This window comes from Manduca sexta, chromosome 10, assembly GCF_014839805.1.
Source record: "Manduca sexta isolate Smith_Timp_Sample1 chromosome 10, JHU_Msex_v1.0, whole genome shotgun sequence".
Classification (NCBI taxonomy): Eukaryota; Metazoa; Arthropoda; class Insecta; order Lepidoptera; family Sphingidae; genus Manduca; species Manduca sexta.
The window spans coordinates 10,320,005-10,328,698 of record NC_051124.1 but is presented as its reverse complement, the minus strand read 5'-3'; the positions used below and the strand labels follow the sequence as shown (position 1 = coordinate 10,328,698).

The 8,694-nt window shown below is 35.8% G+C and overlaps 1 long non-coding RNA gene across 1 annotated transcript; it reads right to left on the bottom strand.

Annotated features, from left to right (window-relative positions):
* Positions 1-2,645: 2,645 nt before the first annotated feature.
* On the bottom strand, positions 2,646-4,230 carry LOC119188968. The gene is made up of 2 exons (XR_005112184.1): positions 4,053-4,230; positions 2,646-3,623 (listed from the first exon to the last, which is right to left on the bottom strand). It is a non-coding gene; the product is annotated as an uncharacterized LOC119188968 (long non-coding RNA).
* Positions 4,231-8,694: the final 4,464 nt, after the last annotated feature.

The following is an 8,694-nucleotide window of genomic DNA, read 5'->3' as shown; positions in this document are numbered from 1 at the left end:
GAAGGTTATAGGCTTTCTATCCGGAGAAAGTATATAGTGGGACTTTCATCTCCAAAACTACTTCAGGCGGGCGAAGCTGCGAGCAAAAGCTAGTTATAGATCATTTTATCAACGACGATGCGCCCCACCAACCTCTGAGCGGGGCGGTTAGGGGGTATCGTGGTGTAAAAGGACTTGATCTAAGCCACTGATATCCAAGCACTTTTCCCGGCGCTATCCATCGTAGTGTACGTGGGGACTTATGCTGCACACGCATAATGTAAGGCGATTAAGGAAGTGAGACGCGTCTTCGTGTATGAAATGATATGTAAAATTACTACAATTACGGGTAACTCTTTGGCCTTTAAAAAATCTTTTTAGAACAATAAAATAACACCAAATACTCGTAGTATCACAGCTGTAATGGCGCAAACAAAATAAAACGGCCCGCTGAAAACCCTAATCTCATTGCATCTTTTAATCCAATCGGCAAGGTAGGAGCGACCACTTAACTTGCTTTGGCTTTTTTATTTACACATGCAATTGCACTCGGTACTGTCATGTTTACGTTATAAGTTGCATTTGATTAGTGTTATCCTCTTTTTTATAAAGACTACGTTTAAGAACTATGGACTACACGCAAATTTCAATGAAATTTCTGAACCGATTCCTAGGCTTATACAAGAGGATGCTGTGTTAGTTTTTTTATGATGATTTGAGAAGGAGAGGAGGTTGGCATCAGCCAGGCGATCGGTCGTAGGAACTAAGCCGAATTATTTCTACAACATAATTTGGTGTATTGTATCGTGTGATCAAATAGGGCGAGATGGAAGGAAGGCTTTTGCTGTAAAGTTTCGAATAAAATGCATATAAGAGCTATTTAACTATAAGGTTATAAATATGACTAAATATTAAGGGAAGGAAAAAATCCTTTAATCATTATAGACAGGTCCTAAAAAAAGTATTTAAAAAACTGGTACTCTATTTTTGTACTTTATTCTTTTCTTCCTTGACTAAATTAATTCATCATACCGTTTATTTCTTTTGCGTATTATTTAATTCTAAAAAATACAATAAAAAAAAAAAATAAAAATAATTTATTTAGGACAGTAACAAGTATACAATAGAAAAGCGCGGGAAACTTCGGATCGTGGCGGACGTACTTTTTATCTTTCTGATTATCGTTAAATAAGTTTGTAAATATTTCCTATCATCTGGGTTGTAATTATTTGTAAATTTTGTAGTTTAGTGATTTAGTAATTAGTGCATATAATATTTTGTCATTTGGTAAGTGTAAATATATTATTTATTAAGTAGTAGGTGTAATGAATTCACCGCCTGATCCGGGGGGTTTGTCCCCCCGGCAGGCAATTTGTAACAATTACATCAATAGAAAAGAGCAAACTCCTAAACCACAATACATTTCTGAATCTGGTATGGAGACAGACGGCTCGACGTCGACTAGGCCAATTAAACGCAGTCGTCGTTTGATATGTAAAAATGTAATAAAAAAAGACGTAAGCATGATAATAATTCTACAAACACATCTGGTTGCGATTGTGCTGATACTTCACAAACGCAACCAATAGTTATATGTTCAAATGAGTTCACAACACAAACAATTCCCGCCCAAACAGTGGGCCGTAAACTTTATGAAAAAATGATTGCGCGCCATATCTATTACATGTGCAGAAGATTACAGTTGGAGAAAATGATGGTGCTATCCTCCATCCTCTTGCATTTGGAAAATTCTTAAAACGAAATGAGTTCAAAAATATAATTAATGGGAGCGTAAAAAGGATTGGAAGAAATAAAATAGCCATGGCTTTTTCTTCTCATATTGATGCCAATTCTTTTATTTGTCATGAAAGTCTTAATAAATCTAATTTAAAGGCATTTATCCCAACATTCAATGTAACTCGTATGGGGTTGGTACGTGGAGTTCCTGCCGAATGGTCTCCAGAGGAGGGTTTTAGAGAACACCTCTGTTCCCATTGGCTGTGGGCCTATTTTAAAAGTGAGGCGTTTAAATTTCAAAGCTATTATTGAAGGCTCAACTGTGTGGAAACCTTCCCAAACAGTTGTTTTAACATTTGATGGGCAAGTTCTACCAAAAAGAATTTTTATTTGTTACAATGCACTGCCTGTGGACCTTTACATCTATCCTACAATACAATGTTTTAATTGCTGTCGGTTTGGTCACACAAAAACTCAATGCAGATCTAAACCCCGCTGCTATAAGTGTGGAGACAATCATACTGCTGAATGTTGTGATATAGCTGAGGGAAGTGCTTCCTGTTGCTTATGTTCTGGATATCACTTATGCTACTAGCAAATTATGTCCTGAGTATGAACGCCAAAAACAAATTAAGTCGCATATGGCTCAGAGTTCAATTTCTTATGCTGAAGCCAGTAAACATTTTCCACCAGTTTCCAAATCTTTTGCAGACACACTTATTTCCCGACCATCTCATGATCCAAGTGTTCCCGAACCTGTTGTCTTGAGGCAGCAACAGTTTAGCAGTTATAAAAACTATTTTCCGGAAACCACACTCGCCAGTCACTCCTACTAAGGGATACAACAAAGAAGCACATAATAATATATTGAAAGATTTTAAAATTCCTGAACCCACCAATGGATGTGGTTTTAATAATAATACACAAGATCCCCAGTCTAAACAGTTTAATGTAAAAGAACTTATTTCAGCATTGATTACTATTATTACACATTTTAATTTATCACCGTCCAACGTTGCTCCTCTTTTAAATAGTCTTTCCTCATCTCTTTCCCAAAATGGACAATCTGAATCTAATAATACAATGGAATTGCCGCAGTATAACCAATAAAAAAAGTGAATTAATTTATTTAATTAATAAATATGAGCCATGGGCTTTTGCTCTTTCTGAGACATGGCTCAAACCAAACTATACCTTCAAAATTAATGGCTATAGTATAATCAGAGAAGATAGACAAGATGGGTATGGTGGTGCTGCCATACTCATTAAAGACTCAGTGCCATATTCAGTAATTTCTCTTCCTTCACATAGCGATGAAATATCTATAGTGGCTCTAAATGTCAATAACATTTGTCTTGTTTCTGTTTATATCTCTCACCCTTCACTTCCTTTACTTCATGAAATTAATAACCTTATATCCTTTCTTCCCCAACATTTCCTGTTGTTGGGAGATTTCAATTGTCATCATCAATCTTGGGGTAGCTCTATATCTAATCAGTATGGTGAAGAGCTTCTGGAGATATTAGATATGCACAACCTATGTGTATTAAATTCAGGCACACCTACTCGTCGTAACACTCCTAACAACACCAATCAGAGTGCATTAGATCTATCTATTTGCACCCCAAACTTTGCATCTTTTCTTACTTGGTCTACTTTATCCTCTTCATTTGGCAGTGATCATTTCCCAATTAAAATCACATTTCCTTCTCCATACAGCAATGTGCCACCAAAAAAGCCTCTTTTAAAATATAAACTGCCAAATAAATGCAGTGAACTCTGGACGAAATTTAGTAAAAAGGTAGACAGTCAGCTTTCTTCTCTTCCCGAGGTCACCAATGGCAAGGAACAGATGTGTGCTGAAGCTTTAGCAAAAATTCTTTGTACCGCCGCTGATGACTTATTTCCTGTGAAAAGTAATTCAAAAATTAGAAAAATTCCAATGCCTCCCTGGTGGGACATTGACTGCACTAGTGCTGTTAAAAAAAAACGTAAGCAGGCAGAAGTGCAATACAATCTTAATATGTCTCAAGAAAACTTTGAACTCCTTTCCAAAGTAATTGCTGAAACACGTAAACTATTCAAAATGAAAAAGAAAGAAGGCTGGCATAGTTTCTGTGCCTCTATTTCTCCCAATACACATCCTACTATTGTTTGGAATAATATTAAACGTTTTAGATCTGTCTCGGTGAACCCTTCTCCCCGTATTCCGGAATCATTAGCTAACGACTTCTTGGATAACCTGGCTCCTCCGTGGGTTCCTCAGGAGTTTATTTTGAAACCAATGTCTATATCTATCTGCAAAGATGTTGATGACTGGTCGGCCTTAAAATTACCATTTCACATTGACGAATTAAAAAGGTGTTGTCCAGAATACTGTAGATTCTACTCCTGGATTTGATGGCATCCCATACTCTTTTATATCCCATCTGAGTGATAGCGCTCTTCAATACTATCTTTCATTTATTAATTTTATAATGTCAACAGGAAGCATTCCCCCAATGTGGAAACGTCATATTGTGTTGCCAATTCTTAAACCTCACAAGTCTCAACCGATATTTCCTCATACCGACCTATAATCTTATCCTCAGTCTTAATGAAACTGGCAGAACATTTAATTAAAAATCGGCTTGATTGGTATGTTGAGAGTAGAGGTTTTCTGGCAAATTCCCAATTTGGCTTTAGAAAAGGAAAAAGTACTTTTTGGACTGCCTCAGCATTTTTACCACAGACATCCGCATGTCTTTTTCAAAAATTGTTCTACGGTAGCTGTATTCTTAGACATTAATGGCGCTTACGATAATGTATTACCATCTATCCTTCAACTAAAACTACAATCCCCAAGTACCACCATCTAATCTAACGCATTTAATTTTAAACATTTTAAATAATAGATCAGTCAGTATTTTGTCATCAGAAAACCAGTTCACCCGACACGTTTGGAAAGGTTTACCGCAAGGATCAGTATTAAGCCCCTTGTTATATAATATTTATGCCTACGATTTAGAATCTTATATTACTAATGGCGTTAAAGTTTTACAATATGCAGATGACTTGCTGTTATATTACTCTTCCGATTCAATTGAGCACGCATGTTCAGTCCTTAATTCTTCATTAATTTCCTTATCGTCATGGCTTTTTAAAAATGAAAAATGAAAATGAAAAATGAAAAAATTTTTATTTAAATAAAAAAGGTACAGAAAAAATTTCCAGAGGTTCTCAAATTAGGCTGAGCCTGTGTCTTGAGAAACCAATTAAAATTACATGAAGTGGTTTGTTAAGCGCGAGTTAGAGAGCGTCTTGTGTGTGTGTGTGTGTGTGTGTGTGTGTGTGTGTGTGTGTCTGTGTGTGTGTGTGTCTGTGTGTAAGTGTAAGTGTGAAAGAGGGAAAGTTTAAGTGTGTCATGTGGTAATAGGGTTAATATAGATATAGAGTTATCTAATTCTGGATTTCTCAGTGCAAAGAGAATTTGTAGAATACCAATGAGAGTTAATAATATTTTCAGTCGCCTCGTAGTTGAGATTAAGGAGTACATTCTAATTTTTGTTTTGCTTCATTAAGAGTACAGTTCTTGACATCACAGAGTTTAACTATAGAGTTATAGATTGAGTGGTGACTAATCCAGGGAATCTTTCGGCAAATTTTGTTTTAGTGGTGGGAATAGGCAGCTGGAAAACACGCTTATCCCGTAAGTCAGATAGAGATTCAGATTTTAGAATATTTTTATGGACATCTAAAGAAGTGGATAAAATGTAGAGCTGGCGAACCCGTAACACATTAGCTTCTTTATACAAAGTATCTGTAGGGAATCTATAGGGTTTGTTGAGCATCCTCTTTAAAAAAGAGCGTTGAGCTCTTTCTAGATTTAGAAAAATGGTTTTATTCGCGCTACCCCAAATGTTGATGCAGTATGTTATAATAGACTGACAAATTGCAAAGTATACTTGTAGTAAAGTGTTTATATCGGCACAAGTGCGTAGTTTAGTTATAATACCCGAAAGTTTACGCACTCTATTGGACAAGGTAATGATGTGGGGTTCGAACGTTAAGCGTTCATCAATTTGGATACCTAGATACCTGATTACGTGGGTGCGTTGAATTTTGTCACAACTGCATGGAAGGAGAGGGAGTGGTTAATGCGTGGACAAGAACAGATTTTCAAAGAGTTGAGGAGGAATTTTGGTTTGGAAGCGGATGTCTTGTGAAAACAGATAAACTTCGTTTTATTTGTATTTAACGTGAGTAAGTTTAGTTGAAGCCAATTAAATATAGAATTCATGCCTCTTTCAGCTATTGTAAGTGTTCTGGCCCAATCAGTTCCATGAAATAAAATTGCAGTATCATCAGCATAGCAGATGATCTCTGAAGACTTGAGGTGGAGATCATGAATATCATTCATATAAATGAGAAAGAGAGTAGGGCCAAGAATGCTACCTTGCGGAACACCATAAATTACAGGCATTTGATTACTGCTAAGGCCGTCTAATTTAACTGTCTGTTTACGATCAGTAAGATAGCTTCTAAACCATTCCCAAGCTATACCTCGAATGCCCAGCAGTTCCATCTTGCGGAAGTATTTGTGTGGAGACAGTATCGAAAGCCTTGGCAAGGTCAAGAAAAACCCCAATACAGGAAAAGCCATTATCTAAGTAGGATGATGTTAAATTACTTAAAAGTGTTACAGCATCTTGGGTGCATTTGCGTTGACGGAATCCAAATTGTCTATCAGAGAGAATATGTTGTTTTTCAAGAAATGCAATTAGACGTTTATTTATGATTTTTTCTAGGAGTTTTGAGAAAACGGTAAGGAGTGAAATAGGTCGGTAATTGTTGGGTATATTTTTCGGGTCCGTCTTTTGTGAATTGGGGTGACAGGAGGCTATTTTCCAGCACGCGGGAATCTACCGGAAGAAAGACTCAAGTTGAAGATAAATGTAAGGGGTGATATAATGCAGTTACTGATTAATTTGACTAACCTATTGTTGATATTGTCAATACCAGGTGCTCCATCAGGCTTAAGCTGTTTAATTAAGTTATAAATTTCAGTTTCGTCAGTCGGGGTTAGGTAAAGGGAGTTTGATAAGTTATTACCTATTCTTATTTTCGAGACTAAACTGTCAACGGTAGCATTCATTTTTGAAAGGGTAGTATTGGCTAGGTTTACGCCTACGGTAGAAAAGTAGCTGTTACACATGTCAAGTGATTGGGATGCACTATTTGCACAAGTAAGTAAATCATTTGCGTTATTGTCTTTGGATTTAAAATGGCAAATTGATTTAATGTTGGACCAGAGTTTTTGGATTATGTTTATTTTGAACTAACGATTCCTTCTCATAATTATTTTTAATTCTGCATAAAAGATCATTACAGAAATTTTTATATCTTTTGTATATTTTTTCCAGGATTTCGTCTTTTTGGGAACTGTCTTGTCACACGGTAGAGGTGATCACGGTGGCGCATACAGCGAAGAAGACCGGGTGTAATCCATGGGGACAGATTAACTTTACTCCTACTTAGACGAATTGTATGCGTGCAATTAGCAACGATTGAAGCTATGGTAGTGGTTAAAGCTGAAGCAGCGTCATCTACACTAGCCTCACAATAAACATTATTCCAGTCGCAAGTCTTGAGTTCATTTAAAATTGCCTCGTAATCAATTTTATTTGTAAACCTGTTCTGAGATTTTTTGGTTAGGTTATGTTTAATACCGATTAAAGCAGCATAGTGGTCAGTGATGTCTGTTTCGCATACTGCACTAGTTATTTTATTTTTGGATCTAACAAATATGTGGTCAATACAACTTTTTTAATCTGGTAGGAATAGTGATTGCTGGAATAAGTCCATGAACACTGGCTAGGCTCAGGTAGTCAGTTGCGTCTATACCAACATTATTAGAAGGTAAGATATCTATATTAATATCGCCTGCAATTGCTAGGCAGGGTTTATTTTGAAGTTGGTTAAGGGTATTATCTAAAGAGTTAAGAAAGTTGTTTAGACATCTGATAGAAGGAGACCTATAGATTCCAAGGATTGTGATCACATTCGGAATATCTACTAATAAGCAGCACGCGTCCGAGAAAGAAGGTTCTGATACATTAGCAGTCCAAGTATCTTTAACATATACCACTACTCCGCCATTTTGGTTTATGTTATTTAAGGTAGAGTAACATGAATAGCCGAGTAATTGTCCAATAATTGTGGAATCATTTAAACGACATTCAGTTAGTATAATTGCGTCAAAAACTGTGTTTAGCCGCTGTAAGAGAATCGTAAATGCGTCAAAGTTTTTGTATGCTTCTAATGTTGAGTGTTAATAATTTAAAGCCATATAGTTCTGTTATCACCTCAGAACATGTCTCTGGTGAAATAGTTTTGCAATTGATATCTAAACAAGAGTCTATATCACTGGCTAAGTCTATTCTATCCATGTTTATAGTTTGGTTTTAACGTATATATTTGAATTGCAGTACGGGTAATTTTTAATAAATGATTTTCTAATAATAAAGATATCTGTTACATGGCTTAAACAAGGAACACAATGAAGGCTTTCGCTTGTCGAGTAAGGAAATTTTGTATTAAGCTTCAAGTGGATTATTATACTATGACATTGTGTAGTAAGGATCGAAATCAATAGTCGGAAGTTGTTCAAGGACATGATAAACAATAAACTTTGGGTACGAGAATTATGAGAATTGTCTGTATCCGTAAAGTGATGGATTATGCAACGGGCAGCCAAACATTTTAGATATGTGTTTAAGTAATGTGTAGTAGACAAGTGAAGTATTGCATTTATGTGGTTACACTTATTCTTGAAATAGTGACAATAAATTAATATATTAAAAATAAGACAAAAATAAAGTAATCTTAAAACTAACAACGTAATTATAACATGAACAAAATCTGCAGTATAAACAATAACGAATGTTTACAACAATTGGAAGGTAACTTAAGAATGAATTAGCATATGGTATATTTAAA